Source organism: Podarcis melisellensis (assembly GCF_964234715.1).
Source record: "Podarcis melisellensis genome assembly, chromosome: 4".
Lineage (NCBI taxonomy): Eukaryota > Metazoa > Chordata > Lepidosauria > Squamata > Lacertidae > Podarcis > Podarcis melisellensis.
Window position 1 is genome coordinate 7,003,191 of NC_138531.1, and position 22,843 is coordinate 7,026,033.

The 22,843-nt window shown below is 42.4% G+C and overlaps 1 protein-coding gene across 9 annotated transcripts in view; it reads right to left on the bottom strand.

Annotated features, from left to right (window-relative positions):
- Positions 1–22,843, bottom strand: part of PCDH9 (protocadherin 9) — a 747,296-nt gene that overhangs the window by 535,882 nt on the left and 188,571 nt on the right. The gene's annotated exons all lie outside the window — the stretch shown is intronic.

Sequence of the window (22,843 nt, forward strand, 5' to 3'; positions counted from 1 at the left end):
GTTTATATAAATGTATATTCTAACTGCCTAGGGCAGGTTACAATATTTCAAAATTTGCCAACAAAATGAATATTTTTATTGTTGTATTGTGCTAAGAAGAATTTAAAATAAAATAAAATAACAACAACAATTAAAGCATGCTAAAGTGAAACTTGTGGCACCAAATAGGATTAAAACCAATCCCCCCAGCACACCTCATCTTTCTTTTTTTCAAAATACTTCACAAAATTATATTCTACTCTTTTCCACAATACCCAAGAAAGATAACAATGTTTCTGAAGCTGCAAAACAAAACAAAATGCCTACAGATTTTATAGTTAAGTGGAATCTAATGTTGTTACAGAGGCTCCAGCAGCACCAAAATTATAGGGAAGGAGGTTCAGATCCGAGGTGCTAGGGCTGAATAACCACCTGTCTAACCTGTGAAGGCAAAGCAGATGGCCCAAGCCACCTAGAGCTTTAAAGATCAACACTAGCATGTGGCCTGCAAATGAAGTTGCAGAAATTATCTTGAGTAAGGGAAAATAATGTGAAGGAAACATCCAAACAGCCTTCCATTTAGATCTCTTCCAAGTTTTTATTTTAGCAAGTTGGATCCTCCTAACAGAGGGTCCATGTTGTGCTTGGCCCTGGAACTCTTCCCTAACCGGCTTATGGGCAGGGCTTGCCCCACTCCAAGCCGGTGGTGCCACAGTTATGCCAATGGCCTTTAGCCAATCGGCAGCGTGGCAAGGTTGGGGGTATTTATTTGGCAGCGTGGCGTGACATAGGGACCTCCTTTTGCTTCGCACTTCACACCCACCCGTTAATTAGGTCGTGTTTGGCCTTGCTTTGGACTTTGGTTGGTCACCTGTTTTGGAATGGGGGCTGGGTAGGAATTTTTCCCAATGTGGCAGATTGGCTATGGCCACTTGGTTTTTGCCTACCTCTTAGCAATTGTCACAACTTTGTAAGGTTTGGCGGTTAGGCATTGGTTTAGGGGAATGTGGGAAGGGGAGGTGCGGCCATCACCTGCCCCTCCAATGAATAGGGTATTCCATTAAAGGAATCCGGGGGTCTGGATCTCGTCCGAAGCCCGGAGAGGGTCTAGGGCCATGCCAGGACTCCCGGGAACCCCAGGGGTGAGCACCAGTCAATATACACTGATGGAGCTCCCCCTGCTGGTTGTTTACCCTTCCAGGCTTCCCGCAGGGTGGTGCAGAAGCCAGATATAGTTTGATACCAATGCCTAAGCCAATACCAGTCACATTTGTGTATTTAATAAAGTTGTGGCCAAAATTTGCCCATTAACATTTAAACTAAATTCTGTCTCCACTTTATTTCCATGAGGGATGGGTTTTGGGGCTCGGAGCACAATAAGTTTGGTACGCAGCTATGTTGTGTGTTTGTGTATAATAATTCATACCCTGCCCATCTGACTGGGTTTCCCCAGCCACTAAGGCATATGGACAACTAACCTGGTATTCCAGTCTTAAGAACACTGGCTGCATCCACACAAATCTGGAAGATTCACTTCCATATCAGTTGTCATGATATCTGAACCTAGACAAACTCCAGCTAGTCTTATCTTTTGTTAGTGGAAAGAAGTCACCTTCAAACCAGAGTTAAGATTAATCACAGTTTAGCATTCGGTCCTACCATTTTGTGGTTACTCTAAAGTGGAAGTTGTAGCTTCAGATCTCACAATTCAAAAAAGCGCCTCAGAAGATATCTTTCTAGGAATCATCCCTCCCATTTCACCATACCCCCCCCCCCTGAAAAATAATGATTTCTTAAACCAAACAGCCAGGGTTTGGCTTTTGAAGGAGGGGAGTAAAAGAACAGATAAATGGTCCTTGTCAATTCAGTCCTTTGCCACGAGAAAGGAGAGACTGATAGATACTTTACACCACCCCAAGAGTGCTTAGAGCTGGGGCCCAATTTTGGGTCATGCTGACCATGAAGCTTTGCCTCTACAATGTTCTGACTTTGCAAGTTTTCTGCAGAGATATATGTACAAGGTTATTTTGGCAAACATTTAGCCATTTACGTTGTTCAGCTCATTTTCCATAAAATAGGTTTTCACTGGAAATTCTGTAAAAAATTAAAGGATGTAAGGTGTTTTGGTTTTTGCATTAAGAGCATTACAGTATTAAACAAAATTAGAGAGACCAGATGTAGTAGTAGGACCATCCATTCATTTCAGTGGCTATAGTCTCCTCCAACCTCTAATGCCTGCCCTGTCCTGCATATTAGCCTTTAAGCTCCTGCTACAGAATAAGAAGGGGTAAGCAACAGTGATTCTTATTGGCTCTTCCTTACTTAATTTTGCAGGAGAGTTGCTCTCAAGGAACCAGGCCTCACATAGATCAGCAGTCCGCTGATTTGATCATAAGTGCTGACTTTATAAGGAAGAAAAAATAATCCCCTTGCTGGGTGTAAACTACCAGCATCTTTACCTTAGGGTTTGTCTTTCCACATTTCATTTTCATGCTTCCTACCATGTGCCTCATAGCCTGAAGAGCTTTATGCCTCTATTTATTACCTTAAGGATTCCCCTTAGCATACTAGGAAGGATAAATTAACTAACACAACTTCTAAAGGCTCTACAAAACTGCTGGGGAGAAGGGAAAAAAACAAAACTCCAAGCATTGAAAAAGCTAATGAAACACATACATCAGAAAAGGCAAACTCCCCAAAGTGTCTGGCCATCAGAAATCCGTGTGTATGTGTGTCCGTCCATGCACAGGTTGAAACACAACCACACATCATTTTGCTTTCTTCTTTCAGAGAGGCTTTTAAAAATACATACGTATTGAGGACTTTTATGAAGTGAAATGGCACTAATTCATTTAATTATATGACATTTTCACATGTTACATTCAGCGGCACTGAACCTACTCCCTCCCCACTACACACCAACATGCAAACATGCCTGCATATTTTACTGAAGGTGACATTTCAGTGAAAACCCTTTTCACCTCTGCACATACTTTTATAGCTCCAAAGCAAAGGGTAAGCACATCAGAGTTGAATGAAGGGGAAAATAATGCTTGATGAAATATTACCTAGGTGGCTCTAGCCAGTCTGGAGAAATATTAACAGTATAGTGTAGCATACTGTAACCACAACGTCCCATTTTCATCTTTGCACCATGTTCCTATGCATGGAAGTTTGCAATTCATTATAAATAAAGAATGCTGGCAAACAAGCCGACATTCTCTTTGTGACAGAGGATGTTCACAGATAACTGTTTCACAACAAATTTGTGTCTCAGGTGCAGTGTGATTCTCTTTGCCATTTATCATGATTTTGACAGATAGCCAAGCTACCCTTCTGGCTTGACAGAACCTACCTTGGTATAGTTTGGGTGATTGTGAGCCCAGTCACAGTATTTTCAACTTCTGGCTTAATATTGCTGTCCTATATATAATCACACTTTCTTTAATTGCAATGTGAGTAAACAAAAGTCAACTGTGAGTCCTCTTGAATCCATCGCATACACATGCACCTTAGAAATAGGTTGACATGCACACCTTCTGCAAGATCAGGTAGAAGTTTCATGCCTTTGGTCCAGCTAGTCTGATCTGGGAGAGGGATGGAATGGAGAAGGGAGATGTCCATGCTGATTTGGTCATGCCCATACAATGGAAGATGGCAGGATCCCCAAGGATGTACTCTATGGGTAGCTAGCTTCAGGAACCAGGCCTGTTGGCAGACCAACTCTGTGTTACAATCAAGATGTCTGCACACATGCTATGAAGGCTGGCAACATTAACCCCACCAGTTGGGAATCCCTTGCAAACAACTGCAGCACCTGGAGACAGGCAGTCAGGTCATGCATCTACAGCAGTGACCATAGGAGTGATGAGTGCTAGGAGGGGCACACAGAGAAAAAAGGCCATGGTGAACCTGCAGCAGCACAACCAGATACTTTCATCTGCTACAGTTGCAACATGCCTCTCCCCTATTGGTCTCTACAGCCACAGCAGGTGCTGTAAATCTCCAATGGTTTGACTTCACCCCCGAAGGCACACTCTTCCATTGTCTCCCAAGACAGGTGAATGCCAACAAATGATGAAGCCCTTAGTTTTCATCAAAGGGCACAAAGCACAGATGAGCAGAAAGATCAATGGGGAGAATATTCCCCCATTCAGACCATCTTTCTCCAAATCAGCCATTCTCATTTCCTGCCCACAATCCCTACTTAATGCTCCGCCCTCCCTACCATCTGACTTTGCTCACCCGTTTTGCTTCTCCATAAGCGCCCTGATTTTGCACTTACTGGAGACGGTTCAAAACGTTAAAGAAAAAGAAAAACTAAACACTTGCCAGTGGAGTTCCCAAACTTCATTGATTCTCATTAAAAGGCACAATTGACTGTAACAGATGGAGTCAGAGTTAGAATTCCAAAAGTGACAAGCTGCTCGACATTTTCAGAAGAGATTTTCAGAATCGAAAGTTTACCACCCAAAAAGTCACACTTCCTTGCTGTTGCACATAGCAGACTTTGTAAGCAGAATATATGCTTGTTCATTATTGCATAGCACCACACCTAACACAACCTTCAGTGCTTTATGAAAAAGTGCAATAGTAGTTTTGTTGTTTTGTTTTTGTTATTTTTAAACATATTAAAATATTCCCTTTATGTACAAAACATTGCAGGTTCTCATCCTTACCCTACAGGGAGAAGTGTGATTGTGTCAGTGTGGAAGTGTCATCACCAAATCCACAGCCACACAAACCAAACCAGGAGAGAGGCAGAATCGTGCTCTGTGTGATCAAGCGATGACAGTGGGACTGACTCAGTTTCCAGTGGTTCTAGGCCAGCTCAGCTTGTCCCCTGCAATGCACCACTTGGGGGCTTTATGTGGGCTTCCACTGTGGGAACCCTGTGCTGGTACTTGTGTTCACCTGCTCTTTCAGTGTGGTGGGTGGAGGCAGGTGGAGATGTTTTGATCTCCCCTGCACAGCAGGTTGGATTGCTGCTTTAGTCTTCTCCTGAATCAAGACAGGACTAACACCTTGCACTTATACAGCGCTGCTTCTCAAACTTCCCGGATTGCTTCACATGCATTGTCTGCATAGCATAGTATATATCACGCTCTACAATATTACACTATACTATGTGTGTTCTGAGAGGAACTTGATTCACAAGCTCACCAGGTGGCCACAGGCAAACCAGTATTTCTCAGTCTCAAATCATGATTCCCATCTTCAATATGGAGAACACATATAGCAGTGACAGAACTTATAGGTTGTTTTAAGGTTTACTGAGATAGTGTATGAGAAGCATTTTAAAATGTCTTTGAATCACACATTTGTCCATCCTCTTAAACACACAGTGCATGCACTTTCCTCCTACATTACAGCATTTCGAACAGCTGCTCTCCACCCCTGCAAGTTCTGTTTCCTCTCAGAGGGATAGCTAGGCATTCATGAAAAATACTGACAAGAGATGAGGAAAAAAAATCCCAAAGATTCAAGTCTGTCCATTCACATTTGCACAACTCAGATTCACAATATGCTGTGACTTGGAAGCAGTGGTGAGAAATATGCAAGGAATTGCACAAAGTATGCAAACCAAGAGCATGCAAGACTTCAAATATATATATGATATAAAACATAGTTTTAAGGCAATTGGCAAAATAGGAGGTTTATCTATCCACTGGTGTTTCATCATATAAAGTTGATGACCTGTACTTGGCAAAGTGAGGAGGTCTGACCCACCCTACACCTGTATAATTGTTGAACGCACTAAAATCTGAATCTAGAAAGATCAACCTTCTGAGATACGGCTCCACAGGAAATAAACAAGGCTCCAATATAAATATTGGAATAATAGGTTGTAGGTCAGAAAGGCTTGATTAGGATGAAGGTTGACAGGATGAAAGTTCAGTTTATAAAGCGACAGGTTCTGTCGCTAAACCGTTCCTGGGATCTTAGCTGTGGCTCAGGAATGGTAAAGGGAAAATGTTCTGTTCATGTCCCTAAGTCCCTTTCTTTCATAACATTCTTCCTCAATGGATGTTTGTTTTTAACTTTTTGCTTTTTAGTACTTTTAGTACTTTTTAATTTTTTATGCTTTTACTGTATGCATTTATGTTTTTATTGCTGCAAATGGCTTTGATGTTTTTTATGATATAGTGGTATACAAAGATATTTTTCTATATAAAAATGTGGGGAGGACCAAGCATGGACTGTGGACTGCCTCCCGCTTGAAATACAATTACTCGTTACTTGGCATAATCCTGACTTAGATGTGATTTTTTTTTAAAAAAAAAAAAAGCAGGTGAAGTTTCTTCCTGCATGGAACTGCATCAGCTGCTTATTGTTGCAAAATAGCTCTTTAAGGAACAGCAACAGGAGCCCTACAGATAGGTAGCCGTGTTGGTCTGCCATAGTCAAAACAAAAAAAATTCCTTCCAGTAGCACCTTAAAGACCAACTAAGTTAGTTCTTGGTATGAGCTTTCGTGTGCATGCACACTTCTTCAGATACACTGAAACAGAAGTTACCAGACCCTTCTATATAGTGAGAAGGTGTGGAGGGGTATTACTCAGAAGGGTGGTGGGAATGGGTGATTGGCAGATAGCTGTGATGAGCCTGTTAACGACTCTTAACGACTGCAATAGGTCTTACAGGAAAAAGCAAGGGGTGAGAAGGTGAAAAATGGCTTTGTAGGAGCCCTACAGAAAAAGATCTTCATTAGAAGCCACTATGATACTTTCTTTCTTCAGCAACTTACAGTAAGGGGCACATGAAAAACCCTTTGCAGAGCAAGCAGGGGGTGAGTCGGTCAAGATGTGAAATTAAGCAACCATTACCTTTATTAATAAAATACGTAACACCACCAACAACATAAAGAGATTCAATTGTTCTACCAATTTCAATGGGTAAAATGGTGATAGATTTCTATAAAAGCACATTGAATCCAGAGGATGATAGAAAGAAACTTATCCAGGATATTTCAAGCAATGTGCCATGTTTAGAAACCAAGATAGGCAGCAAAACAAAAAAATTGTCGTCAGTCTTAAAGAGTGCAATCTGTAGTGCAACTTTGTTTCCTTAATTGTCAATGGAATCACACATACTTATTTTTTGGGGGGGTGGGGACAAGTGTTTAATTCTGCTGTTTTATGTCTTTGTTGCTGTTAGTTTTACATGTTTGTTTTTATTGTTACAGTGGTACCTCGGTTTATGAACTTAATCCATTCCGGAAGTCCGTTCTTAAACCAAGGTGCACTCTCCCTAATGAGGCCTCACGCTACCGGTGCCCTTCCACCGTTCAGATTCTGTTCTCAGACCTAGGTAAAGTTCGCAAACTGGGACACTACTTCCAGTTTTGTGGAGTTTGTAAACTGAATCGTTCTTAAACAGGACTGTTCTTAAACTGAGGTACCACTGTATATCTGTTTTAAATCACTTTCAGTGTCCCTAAAAAGAAAGGCAACAAACATTTTAAAAACAAACAAACAAACAAACAAATATTGTGATGCTGCCTTTCTCCATTTCCCCCCCCATTTGACAGAGGTGAGATTGATGGGGCCACTCGGTAGAGAACATTATTGTTGCTGTTGTTGTTTGTAGAGAGGCCCACCTTATGGAATACCATGCCCAGCGCCGTGGCACCATTAGCACCAGATTTGGGGGCATAGGTCCAGAAGCCACCTAACACTGCCAGATGTGTGGTGGTGGCCATCGGCCAGCAGATGCAAAATGTGGGATAATATGCATAGCTGTCAACTTACAGATTTGAAAATAAGGGACCAGCAGCCTTGAAAATAAGGGACCAGCAGCCAAAATAAGGGACCTGCAGCCTCACCTGTTCCAGGCACTCCAGTCTTCCTGTCCTCCTGCAGTCTGGTCAAACTCATGCTGATAGCTTCGAGAACACTGCCCAACCAACTTTGTAACCAGAGGTTCAACTGAATAGAATCTGAATCACATGCACCACGAGGCCTGGCTTTGCACTGCAAAGTTTGCAACAGCACATGCAACAAAATGGCGTCCAGCATTCATAAACCTCCTCAGCTTGTATTAACTAGCCACACACAAGGCATGCAAGCTCCACCCCCTAGTCGTTCTTAGACTTCTTATTGGGTGAGCAACACAGCCAAGCAACACAGTTGGAGCCTCCCTCCTCTCTGGCCGGCAGGGAGGGAGGGAGAGGAGCTGCTTCCTTTGAAATTTAAGGGACATCATTTAAGGGACATTTAAGGGACATCTATCAATAAGGGACAGCAGCGGGACATGGCGCTGGAATAAGGGACTGTCCCTTCAAATAAAGGACACTTGACAGCTATGGATAATATGTCACCATACAATTAACCAAGCTTTCCTCAAAGTGACTAGAGTGGCAATGAACCCGGCCTATCCAATTCCACCTTAGGGTTTATGAGGCCAATGAAAACTCCAGAGAAGCTAAGAGGCAGAATGGGCAGCAACCTCCTCTCCCCTCCCCAGCCAGAAGATACATGACCCAGAACCTCCGCAAAGGTAGCAGCACCTTTGGCCCTGGAAAACCCACCACAGATCAATATTTGGCTTCCTTTCACCAGCAGATGAAAAACCCTTTCTTTCAGTAATTCCCAGCTACTGGTCAATGTGAACCTTCATTTTTGTATGTGGCTCAGACGCTAGACTTTGGCATTTTACTGTTCCGATGTTTAAGGTTCCATGTCGTTATTAGGGTTTGGCTGTTTCCTAAGTCTCATTGAGAATTGATTTTTTTTTATTTTAAAAGGCAATTAATACACTGGATCAATAAGAGTTGGAATTAGTATAAAAATATCAGGCACTTCTGCGGCTGCTATCACCTCTTTTACTAGCACCCCAGCAATGACTTTTCTTCTGCCAGGAATTCCAGAAGATAATGGCAGATTCCAGTGACAAGCCTGAAGGCAAGGGGAATCAGGTCCAGAACCAAATGCCATCACAGACTAAGCCAACAAATCAATGAAGCTTCTCTCAACCCCTGCCCCCAAATGCTGAAGTTCTCCAGCAAAGAAAGGCAGCTAAGGCAGGAGATAAATCTCTTACCATGAGGCAGGCATGCCTCAATACTTGCTACCTCGAGGTGGTATAGCTGGCAAGTGGTGTTGCTGGAACACGCCATTTTAATTTACTTATACTGTATCTGGGGTCCTGATAGAGCAACACTCCAGATGGTTCCATGCTTTTCCGGGACCCCAAAGGCATTGGGAGATTAAAATGGCAAGTGCTATCAAGCAGGGATAGCACTTCCTCAAGGGAAGGCGGTGCTGCTTTCAATTTCACCACCAGGAAGCAGGCTTCACCAGCTCTGTGTCTGCCACCCTCTCCACTGGGCCATGCTAAACCTGGCACCAGTCCTACACTACATGGTCAGGTTCTTTCAGATGAGTAACTATCTGAGGCTTAAGGCATTTCTGTTCTATCGATTATGGAAGAGCAGACAGTGCTACTCTTTGAAGCAGCATCGGTTTCCCAAAGGGAACACTGTCTGCTCCAAACCACGCAATATTATGGCTCTCTGAACATCCTGAAACCCAACTGCAAAACGCAGGCTGAAAACAGACACGGCACAAAAAGAGGCCTTAAAAGACATTTCCCAGTCACCCTGAGAGCCTGCCTTCACAACCGAGCTGTCAGACAAATAAATAATGGTGGATCAACCTGTCAGCTTTGCCTTTGCTCACATCACCGCCTCCTCCACCTCGGGCTGGGATAAGTTAATGGCGGACCACATCGGCAGGTGCTTGATTTGGGAGGAGTTTGCCTCACTCCTGCTCCAGGACAACAGTGGGAGGGCACTTTGCTAACTTTGCCCATGGGGAAGCAGTAGGGAGAGAAGGAGCTGGGATGCCAAGACTGAAACATCTGAACCAGCGCTGGATTAGCTGGTATGCTTGTCTGATGGTTCAGCTGTGAAAGCACGCTCACAGTTCTCCTGACAAGCAAGCTGCCATTGCTGTGGGCCTTATTTTTACATTACATCAGTTTGGATTTCAGACTTTCACTTGCTGTAATGCAACTTCCAGCTGTCTCTCTCCATCCCCTACCCTGGCATGTGGGGAGCACCCCACCTTGCCGCCACCAACCATGTGAAAATCATTGAGTATCTTTGGCTGGTTCGAGGAACATCTCTTGCTATCAGGGTCTCACTAACAAGGAATGAGCCTACACAGAAGATGCTAATCTCTGCTTGACACAACACAACAAGATCTCAGAGCAGCGCTTTGAAATGCATTTGCTCCAAGCCTTTGTGAACACATCTTTGTATCTACAATATCAGTGTTAGAAAGTTCACAAAAGTGGAAGCACAATGGGCTGCCGAGATGCCCTCCAACAAGTCCCAGCAGTGTCTCCTCCTGGCCATATCACTGCAGCATGTGCTTCAACTGCCAACTAGATCTGTGGGCGCCAATTTTCTTCCATGCTACGAATAACACAAAGGCTGCAAACACACACACACACACACACACCACAACTCTCTGCAAAACAAACCCTGCAACATCTGCAGAAAGTGTGGCAGAGGGCTTACCTGGAAGGCCAACACTATTCACCCTGACAAACAGCATAGGTTCCCAAAATAAGCATGAGCTTTAATTATGCACTGACATAATCACACATCCAACCTGTTTCCCTCCTGCACTGTTACATCATATGTTCTAAATTAGCAGAGTATAATTTTCAACGTTCTGGGAAAAGAGCATTCTGTAGTTCCAGCTTCCAGTCATGTTTAATAAAGCTTAAGTCCTTTTGGTGCATGAGCAGCAGGCTCTGGACTCTTTCAAAAATAGCCAATAGTGAACAGCTGTAGCATTCTCTGAATTAGTAAATGTTTGCAGTTCTTTCCCAGAAGCAAGCAGGCAAAATAAAACAAAACAAAAATCTTTCCCTACTATTTTAAGTGGTTTTTGTTACTACTACTACTACTTCTACTATTGGAGCAAAGAAATACCATAAGATTTTAAAAATAACTTTTTGCAGTTATAATTATTGTCAATAATAGGAAGATTGTTTAAGACTGGCTGCATCAGGGTTGTGGATACTGAGTGTGACAGAATCTGAAGGTGTACAGAGCTTTGCCTATTGATACAAATTGAATCTGAAAATAGCAATTTATTCACCAAATCAAACCAATTGCTGCACCACAGTTCTCCTCTTTCAGCTCTCATTTCCCAGCTCACTATTCTTGAGCACTTTACTGCATTTGGCTCCACAATACAATTTTTGTTGGCTGCCAAGGCTGTTGAGGGAAGGATGGTGGACTTGGAAGTGGAGGAGGTTTTGCAAATGTTTTCTAGTGAAACAAATTCATACCCACAAAATTCCAACTTGCGTTGCCACATTGAAATACACCAGGTTGCTTCATGCATTCAGGCAAAGAAGCTTAAATATTTTTAAAAGTAGAATATGGAGGCAATACTTTTATGCCAGTTTCACTTATTGCCTCTGAACTTATCAAAAGTATCCAAGAACCCATAGTTTGATAAAGGAGCCGGTGAATTCTTTGTCAGAAATCATTAGCCCCATCATCTATAGAACTGCAGTTCCCAGACTTCTCCAGGGATAGCAAATGCCTATTAAGACTTTATTATTTGCAAGTGACCCTGAAAACTGTGATTCCGTAATGGATAGGGCTGGAGATCTCTAACAGAGAATAAGCGCAAGCAGTGCTTTTTTTCCCTGGGGGGACGCAGACCCCTAAACATTTTGTGAATCTTTGTACTTTTGTCCATTTACTGTATTTATTTTTCCCAATTTGAACTATAAAATGGTGCTTTTCTTGAGTCAAAATGAGAGTACCCCTAAACATCTTTTTAGAAAAAAAGCACCGAGTGCAACCATTCTTCATGCACAAGTCATACGTTTTACTAGCATGTAGATGTAACCATGGATGTGTTGCAGACAGTAATAATGAAAAGGTGAAATTGGGGCAAAAAGCACAGGGTATATGGTTGTGAAATGCCCACCTTCATCCCAACCAATGGAAGCACCCACTGAAATTAATAGGAAATCTGTTCTAAAGTCAGACTCACAGGATTTGGAATTTATTTGAGGTGTGGGTTTGGAATGGACTGTGGTGGCCATTGTGAGGTGAACTTTATAGTTATATCATTTGAGCATTTCCTAATTTTTGAGATTCACTAGGTTTCAAAAAGGTTGTTGGAACAAGAACACTGACTGGAGGTTCAAAAGACTTCACCTTTGCTGTGCCTTAGTCCCTGAACTGCCTCCTCAAAAGCAGCCTGTGCACAACCTTCTAGGCCTCATGCCCTACTCTACATACATCTAAGTACTGTATAGGTCACTGTAATAATTCATATTCCCCCCCATTTTATCCTTTGCCTCCACTTTCCTGCATTCTTCTGTGTTGCTATGTCAGATCATAGACAGTAAACTCCTTGCAGCAAGAAACCTGTCCTCTTGCACTCTGCAAAATGCCATGCACTTTTCTATATAGATAATAAGATGCTAAATGTCATAGTAGTGCGCACAGAGCCAGATGCATAGGGAGGCCTCGCAGTTCTGTTCGAGAGCCCCTGATTACCCAATGGCTCGACTTCTCACTTTCAGTTTAATTAATTTCCTCTTCACACACACCGGTCAGAAATCAAAAGGCATTTAGGGTAGCTGACTGTACACAGAAAACCTTCAGATTACTAGCTTGCTGAGAAAAACACATCACTCCCAAGGCATTCTGGGAAGTCTGGCCAGTAGGAAGTGGCACAAGGGCGCTCTCTGGAACTCCCCACTAGCTGCAGTTCCTGGCAAAGGGCTCTGAAGCAAGCAGAAATTCTATCTTGAAATTTTGGGGGAAAGTTATGACCACCATCGAGAAAGCAGGAGAATATCAATCCCTATTTTTACAGGGGGAGAATGTTTTCAGGAAAGGTGATGTGGATTTTGGCTGTGGATTCTACAAACAGTACTTGGCATTGACATACTCTGCATATATAATCTTATAATTTTTATAACCTCCCTCTAAAATGGCCTGCAAAAATACCTGAAAGAGCACCATTCCCAGTATCTACCATCTTAGACCCTATAAGTAGCAGGGTTGGTCCTGTATAGGTTGCCCGGTTGGCATGACAGGGCCTTCTTGGTGGTGGTTCTCACTTTGTGGAATGCCCTCTCTAGTCTTGCTCATTCTTAACCTTCAGGAAGAATCTAAAAACATTCTCCAGGCATATGGTAGCTGAAAGATTTTGGCCACTGTGATATTATTAGCTATGAGAGCCGGTGGTTGTGTATGTGTAGTTTTATTTTTTAAAAGATCTTAACTTTTAAAGAAAATGTTAACTGCTTTAGAAGATTTTTAAAAAACTGGTTTTTTAAAACTATATTCTTTTATGAATGTGTTTGCTGTTCTGGGCTCCTTTGGGAGGAAGAATGGGATCTAAATGTATCAAAATAAAATATATAAATACAGATGTGGCTAATGCCAGCCTCACAAAAGCAATCTTTAAAATTTGACTCTATATTGCGCCACTCCATATTTATGCTTTTTTTTTAAGTGCCTGTATGACTTTAATGAAAATAACTACTGCCAAATTGGGAATTAGAAAACTGAAAACGGACCTGGGCTGACCAATACAAATGAACATGGGGGGGGGGGGGAATCTACCATTTCAAGGAAGGCAGCAGCTTGGCAACCTCCAGAAGGAAGAGATCTGAGGTGCTCTACTGTGCTGTGCTAGTATACAGTGGCGGATTAATAGCTCACCTTGTCAGGGATCAAATACAAGGATGTTCCTGCTGGGCATCCCAGTCTTGTTGCTACCTGAGTTGGTTGCTATGGTTACTTCAATATGGTGACAGGTAGCCCGCAAGAAAATGATTTAAGAAAAGAGGTGGGTAGAAATAAAGGTGCTTTAAAGTTTGCAAGCACACATGTGGGCTTCATTCCCTGAGGACTTCTGGCAAAGCAGCAAGAAAAGCATCCGGGAAGTTGAGTAATGATACTATTAATTCTCAGGTATATGGCTAAAGAGCTATGTGTGCATGTTCTCATACTGAAGGAAACTATCCCCCACCTGCCGGCCACTGATGTGCCATTTTTCCAGGGACTAGGCAATTTCAGCGCAACAGTCAACCACTAGGAAGCTGCACGGACCTTTGAGTCATCTTGACTCATCTGAATTGTGGGCTTCCACTGCAGGCTTTAAATCACCAAAGAACAAACACACCATACTGCAAACATCCAAATCAATCCCTGGACCCTCCAATCTCTCACAATGCCAATAAAAACAAGTAACTATATAAATAAAGGACCTACCTGTGAAACACTGACAAAAAAACTGCACAAAAAATATGCAATAAAATGAAAACCAACCCTCTCACTCCCCCCCTCTCTTTCCCCCTCTAGTCTATGACAATGGTGTATCATATCAAATGTAAACAAACTGTGAAAAAAGACTCTATGAATTGGAAGTGAAGACCCCATATGTACTTTTCCTAGTTTATTTTTTTGGTTTGTATCACAAAAAAATCTTTAATAAAAACTAAATTAAAAAACAATCAAAGAACAAAAAAGCCAGCGAAAGGTTGCGGGTGGATGGGTAGTAAAGCTTTATATCAGGGGTGCAATTATATGTTTCTTTTTGGGGGGGTGGGGGGAGTTATAGCAAAGTTTAAAGAATGGCAAAGTAGAATGATGAAAATGGAAGAAAGCTATATATTGACAATATATCCAGTATCCGTAGTTTTCTTTGTACACCTTTGTAGGTCTTATAAATTATTTAAATAACTACAATACCATCTTTTTTTCTTTTCTTTTTTGAATGAAAGGGATTTGTGCCTTTGACATGCCTAGTGCATAACAGTAAGAATTAACAAACCAGGAGAACCAATTAATTGGTCAGAAATATCCCAGAGAATAATGGCACACTAGCTCAAAATCAAGGGGCACTCCCATTTCCTAGGCGGTTCCACTTCAGCTGCAGGTAGGTGAGTTGTATGTTTAGTGACCCCTCACATCTAATATACTGCTGGGGGAAATATCAGGGAGAACATTAGGCTGATCTCTTCTACTTGCCAAAAGTTGTGTTTGATGGAGGCAGGGAGCAAGCAGCCATATTGAAGTTGAACAAGCAGAAAAATAGAATAAAAGGCTTTGCCACTTGATTTTGGTTGGCAAGGCTGGCCCTACCAGGCAGCAAAGTGGAGTAGGTCACTCCAGGGAGTGGAATTAAGAGCGGAAGTACAGCTCCCATCAGCCCTAGCAAGGTTGGCCTATGGAAGTCAGAGTTGAGCCGCAAGCACCCACATCAAATTTAGATCAATAGACATAAGCAGGAAGCGAGGCCTGTATAGCACACTAATAATAATAATAATAATAATAATAATAATAATAATAATAATAATGTGGTACTGTTGCCTGACTATATAAAAACTTGCCCTTCACCACCTGGCAGTCACAGGAATTCTTGCAGTGGGTCAGGGGAGAGAGCAAGGTAGCACAAAGAAAGGGGAAAGTAGGCTAGTTTCTCATAAATGATAAATAAGAGTTTCTGTATATTTTGCTTTCTATTTTAGGTTCTACAAATCTATTTTTTTTTAATGAAAGATGGGGATCTGGGGGCCAGATGCCAGAAGGTGCCCATGCCTTTATCCTCTTCTAACAAGCAGATGGGGAATTACCATGTTCTTTAGCCAATAAAGATGTATAAACGACATGGGAAAATCAGCTTTTAAAAGGTTTAAATTTTATTTATTCTTGAAAGAACGACAGATGCATACTGACGGTCTGCTCAAGAGCAAACGTTTAACTGGCTGGTTAGATTTGTATATTGGTAGTTCGTGCATTGTGGTATCTATGCCCAGCTGAGCAGCAGGGCAAGGAAGAAAGGGTTTCGTGTGGCACTGTCCTAGAGAGATAGTGGCAGACGTGTGTGCAAGAGTAATGATGATTATTGCTGTTTACCCGCTGTGCTATCGGAATGGGATGCTATGAAGTGCAAGGGGTCTCTCTGTGTGTTGTTTAGGAATCAGTGTGTGTTCCGTATTATCTTATCACAGCGCCTCATCCTCCCCCCCACCCCACCCCAACACACTCTTGCTAGAGCACTGGCAGGAAGAGATAAAAATGAAGAACTGAGCTTGGGGTGGGGGTGGGGAAACACAAAAAGTGCTGGGCTGTACTTTTCTCCCTACAGTGTAGTGCATATCCTTCTGGTGAGAAAGGAGTTGTCATCATTCACTCCAGTAAATACTAACAGCCAGCATTAGCAAGAGAAAAAGAAGGAAGGTCAGCCTGATGTCTGAAAACTGACACGGGATTTTCCACCCTGCATCCCTATCCAGCTAAAACGACTTACATGCACATCACTTGCTGAATCAGGAATCATGGCTGTAAATCAGGTTTTATTCAATGTACATCTCAGCATGGGTATCCACTTAAAACATTGCACTGCTTTCTGTGGGATGCACAATTCCAAAGTGTGTCACGTTTCCATTGTGCTCCACCTAGGCACACATGTACCGTATTTATTCCGTCGATAAGACACCCTCATGTATAAGATGCCCCCTATTTTTGGGGACTCCAAATTAAGAAAATGGGGGGGGGGAGAGAGATCTATCCGTGTATAAGATGCCTCCAAATTTTGGACATTATTTTTTAGGGAAAAAACCTAGTCATACACAGATGAATACGGTAAACTGTTCAAAAATGTCATTAATGCTGGATGGAAGTACATGTTTGCACAAGTGAATCTGAAGGAAGTTCAGGGCTTTGAAGTGAAACACAGTAAGAAAACATATGTGCCTATATGTGAGAAGCACGATGTAACGGAGCATAAAGAAAAAGGAGAATACATAATGTATAACAGCCCATTCAAATGACACATTTGGCACTTTCATCACGACAATGTAGCCCAAAAGGCTCTTGCTAGACACCCAACGTGAAGGAGTGGATAACGTGTTGCAAAGATCCAAGAACTGAAGTCCTGGTTCAGCCAGGATAGTCAAAACTCCTTAGCTCAACCCCACTTACAGGTTTTCTCAGAGGATAAAACGAACTCAGTAAAGGAAAGATACAGATGTAATAGTTAACTGGTAACAATAGGGAAGCTTGTGTGCACACAGGTATCTCAAAACTAAAGCCACACGCACACACAAACCATCTTTATACCCAGCTAAATACTACAATCTTAAACATACTTACAGTACTAAGAAGAAAGCTCTATTGAACGCAGGGAGAGTTAACTCAGAGGAAGCGTGAAAGGTTGCACGTTACGTATCTATAACTGTGCATCCAACCTTTGCTGCCTTTCATCAGATTGTAACTGCATTGAGGCAGGGACTTGTATTTGCGTACATGTGCATGTTAGCAATAAACTTAAATTAGATTATCAGTCAAACAGAAATTAGCTAAGATCCCATTCACTGCTTCTTCCCTTATAATAATATCTTCATATGGGTAGAGACAGAGAGAGACAGAGATGGAGAGATATAGATTGTACACACGTCATAGGAAAAAATGCTGACTGGAAGGGGAAAACGAGGCAGGACTTAGTAGCACTTAAGATTGTCTCAGCATTTCAAAAGTGCATCATTTCTTTTACTGATGACATTCACTACAGGTATTAGAATAGAATTCTCTCTTTTTTTCTGAAGCAACTACATTCTTGCATATCCAATGGACTCAAATGAGTTTCTAAAGTATATAGATAATACACACAACAGTAACCTCAAACTAGACCCTTGTTCACACAACAGTGTGTGTGAAAGGAAAGAGGGATTGTCTTGATGGTTCCATTTCCTGACCTCATTACATTTATCCAGAGGTAGTCATGTACAAACAGCTTGCCCATGTAAGTGTTTTACACAATAGGCTCTCTCCAGTTAATTGGGGGGATCCAAAAGACAAAGTCGTTGTTTGTGTACCCAGTTGCATGCAGTTTTCTTACCTCTGGGTGGACATGTGTATGTTGTGAGTCGAGACAGATTTGATGTGCAACTGGAGCTGAAGGGGCAAATTTCAGCAGCATTTCTTGGCTGTAGAAAGATACTTGACCAATATGGATATACCCTATGGATATACCCTAATATAGAAAGTAAAACTGGTGAGGTTGTGTGGGACCATAACACCTTAGAGCAGGGATCACTCAACTCATGTGCCATGCTGCCCGTGAAGTCTCTGAGCTTTTGTTTTAAGAAAGCAAATCTCTAGCCATCCTAAAAAGACAGTTATGGGGCAAAATGTGCCTCCCAGGCATTTGTGCATATGTGTGTGATTTCCATAATCAGGACCAGCAGGATGTAGCTGACAACCCATAGTAAGAATAAGCTTGTCACAGTGGCTGACACTAAATTTGTGTTACTGCCTCCATGGCAGCCATTTTGTGGCTGGTGCCCACAGCATTCTGAAATGTACCCCACTAGTCCAAAAAGATGGACAACCCTTAGACTGGAGGACTGAGATTTCATAGTCTAATGGAAAAGTGGAAGCTCCATAGAATGGGGAAATTTGTAAGATAGGAGAGCTGCAGGGCCTAGGCCCAGATGTGCCCTATATAAGGCAACACTAAGAAAATGGAGAGCCTAATGTAATGATCATGCCAACAGTTTTCTCTCCCAAATTTCAACCTCAAGCCTTGCTGGATCAAATGAAAGGCCTATCAAGTCCCACATTTTATTTTTCCCACAATTAATGCCCATAGGAAGCCCCAAAGGAAGGATATGAGTGCAATAGCAGCTCTCCCACGCGCCTTTCCTCATTGGGAAACCAGGGTGCAGGACTCTGACCTTAGCTCTTTAGTGTTAACAAGCTTGGCCGTGGGGTGGGGTGGAAGTTTAGAAACATAATTCTGTATACCATTTGACCCATCTTTCTTTCTCTCTGAAGTATATTCAAGAACTGAACTTTCCTTTGCTTCCCCACAGTTCCTTAGGGTTCCGTCAGCATGATGTCAGTCACTTCAAGTGATTAAAATGATTGCTTAAGTTATTATAGACCTCAGGACAAACTGCTGGAGAAAAGTAATTCTATTTAGAATTGGCATAGCTGGACTGACACACTGTTTAAAGGGCAAAAGGCTGCAGGGTTTAATCTATCAAAAGAAGAAGAGGAGGACGAAGAGGAAGAAAATGCAACAACTGAAGCAAGTACAAAGGGTTCTAATGCATAACTGGAGAAGGCTTACAGAGAAATCTTAACCACATGTCTTCAGAAAGCTTTTCTAATTAGCCACCAGTCTTGTAAAATCTAAGCTATTAAAACAAGAGGTGAGAAAATCTGAGAAGAAACATACCAGTGATCTTCAAAGCTGTTAATTTCAGGGGCAAATGTTAGTTCTTGCTAAGCAAAAGTAAATGGTTTTGGCAACTAAAATTACATTTGTATGACTTTTTTTGCATGCATGTACATCAATGACTTTGGAATGCTTTTGGCTCTGCGCCCTGATACTTTGTAAAGTTGTATTTTCACAACTCCTCAGAGGTATAGGTGTGCGAATGATCCAATAAAACCTGCTCCCTTCCTCGTAATGTCACAACATCCCCTTCCTTTTCACACATGGGATTGGGGCAGCTGTTCATGTTCTATTTTATATTTGAGAAACAGGTACTAGCTGGCATTAGTAACACAGGGTCTACGTGCCAGAAGCTCATTTTAAAACCAAACTTTTTCACACTGGTCTTAAATTAGTCAGCTTGTCTCACTGTCACATTTAAATAAGGACATAAGGAGAGCTGGGCCAAAGGTCCATCCAGTTCAACCTCAGTTCCGACAGTGACACAACCTGAAGCCTGTGGGGAGCCCAGGCAGCAACAGGCATTCAGAGGCCCATGTGAGTCCTGGAGCATCAAGCCAGTGCTTTCAGGAAGCACAGGAGCAGGATATAAAAGCAACAGCCACCCCCATTGCTTCTCCCACAGAAACGGGTTTTCAGTAGTATACTGGTATTAAATATACACTGCCAATATACAGACAACTTGGATTCTATACATCATTTAGGACTGGCCATACAACAGAGGTGATATCATAATAATAATAATTGCATTTTTAATAAATGCATATTTCAAGCATTTGAGGTATCTCACTATACAGTAATCCTTGCAACATCCCTGCAAGTGCTATTATCTTCCCATTCCTGATGTGAAACAGACCAGTGGCTTGCCTAAAGCTCCCCAAATAGTTAATGGATATAAGCAAGACTTAAACCTGCAACCTTCCCACTTTCTTAACTATTACATTACATCACCTTGCGAGGCATCATGGTCACGCAACAACCAATTTAAGGCACAAATCAATTTAACTCTCACATTTCAAGGCAGTGTGCATGGCTTCTCTTCTCTCCGTAAGGATTACAGCACAGGCCAAGCACCATGCAGCCTAGTGTGCTCCTACCCCTGAAACTGGATTCAGTTTGACAGACGTTGTGCCACACAGGGGTGCCAACCTGAATAAAATATTGGGGGGAGCCCCACCCTGCATAATTGATCATATGACGCAGCACATGAACACCATTTGAATGGCAATGCCACTCATTTTGGGGGACCAGTCCCCTCAAATATTTTATTGAGGGGGCCAATGCCCCCTCAGCCCCCAGGAGTTGGCTCCTATGGTGCCACAGCAATGCACAGTTGGTGTGTGCACAAGCTCCAAGATTTGCCTGGTATCTGTGCTTTTCAAAAAACCAATCTGTTTCTAAGTTGCTCTGTACTCCCTCGGCTTCAGTGTGTGATTTGTCTTCCAAGCCACTCTGAATAAAACCAAGTTCTGTGTTGCACATTAACTCTTATGGTGAATCTGAAAAGGGCTTTGTGAGAGCTTGGATCCTTCCTCTGGTGCCATGCAATCCTGCCATGCAATCCTCTGTGCAAGCCTTGGAGCGTATAACCAGGGCTGATCCTAGACCAAATGACATCCCAGACAAGGTGCATTTTCAGCACCCATTTTCCATTTGTTCAACTTCTGAATGTCCTATTTTGACTGCATGTGTAGCCTATTTCATGGCTTTGATGCACAATTTGCATGCATGGCTTATCTCTGCCATATAAGATGAAACATTTGCACATAAATGGTTCTGACTAGTCACTCAAAAGAACACCATTTGTTGAATGGGCACTGATATTGTAACGTTTCCCTCAAATAAGAAGAAAGAAAGAAGGTGAATGCAATGATGGCCAGGCAGGTCAGTGTGGCTAGCTTTATAACTGACTATTAACTGTTGCTGCTATTTGTTTTAAGCGACTGAGTGGGTAGTCTCCCTCACCACACATGCCACCAGGTCTCACACCACCGCTGGATCTGGACTCTGGAGAGAAAGAGCAAAATTATATGCATGCCATGGAGGTTTATTTGCAGTTAATAAACTCCAGAGCTGTGCATCACACAGAGTCAGAGCAGGCAGCCTCTCCTCTGCGCATGGTTTCTTTGGGCACACAAAGGCTATTAATTATGCAACTAATTTCCTTCTTGCCACACACAAGCATTTCTCTTGCAGCAGGCTCATGTGCGCTGCCACACAGTTGGGGAATAGCTAGTATGTGGCACTCTACTTTTAGCACAATGCAAAAACATCCGAGTCAGCTGCATTCAGCTAAATGAATTTCCATTTGTTTTCCAGCCAGCCAAAGCCATGCAGTTTATGAACCTGCTAATCGGATAGTCTGACCCCTGATAAGTCAACTTTATAATCAATAGCTTGCTGCCTTTTTTGCTTTGGCTCTTAGTGGCACCTTCTGATTAATATCTGCCTTCCAGGAGAAGGATATGAAAATGATATCATGCGTAAATAGCTTGAACTGCCACGATAATACGGGGCACTGAACTACCTGGGGTGGGGGTGGGAAGGCTAAAATCAACTAGAGTAGATAAATGTCAATTCCTCATGTGTGTGTTATGTGGGTGAGTTTTAACGTTACATTTAAGTTATAAGGGGACATTATTTTGAGTCCTTCCCTTGCTCAGAACCTGCTGGGTCTCTTCCTCCCCCTTCGCCTGCCGGCAGAAGATTCTGATAAAATATGTGATCACTCTCTGCCAAGGCTCTCAATTCCTCTTCGGTGCAGACGGCAGGGTTTATATGATAAAATTTTAATGACCATGGACCTGCATATCAATGTGAGGCACCAGAATATTTTCAATAATGCTCCCACGTCTGTGAAGACTGGCACCGGGTGATATTCCTATAACAGAATCCTACAAGTCCTGAGAGGCAGGCTTAGTGGAGATAGTGGCAGCGCCGGTGAAAGCTCCATTATCATGCAGCTGTTGTATGGATGAAATGGAGATTTATGAATCTCCCTGCCAAGGAAACTATATTATGGGCTTTAAATTAAAAATAGGGGCTTAACTCATACCAAACTACATGTTGGAGAGGCCTGGTCCCAGATTACCCTATTCTGTTTCAAAAGAGCCTGAATCCTCCCCAACCACAGCCACAGATTCAGACAACTTGCTTTTTCGGGGGGTGGGGGTGGAATAGGAGAATCCAAGTTAAAAAAAATATGAAGCTCTACATTGAAATGGGCATGTGTATGATCAGGACTGTCTTGCACTAAACTAGCCAATACATGCCTTTGCTTTTAGTAGGGCTAGCTCCAGAAAGTCACAAGGTGGACTGTTTGCTAGGGCCCCAATACCAGCAGAGGGCCCACCAGCCTAACACTGTTACCATGTCTACGTTGCAGAGCTGTATAATGGAAGAAAATCCACACCTCTTCCGGATTACAGTGTGCCAAGCCTGAGAATCCCCCCCAATCCTGTAGTTTTGAAGACTTGCACCCTATCATAGAACTGTTAACATAAGGATCAGTTCCAGGATATGAAGAAAACAAAGTCAATACACACATATGAACCAAAACAAATGCACAGACATGCTATATATAGCCCACATCACTCTAAAATCTCAGTTATTCATTGGGTTATT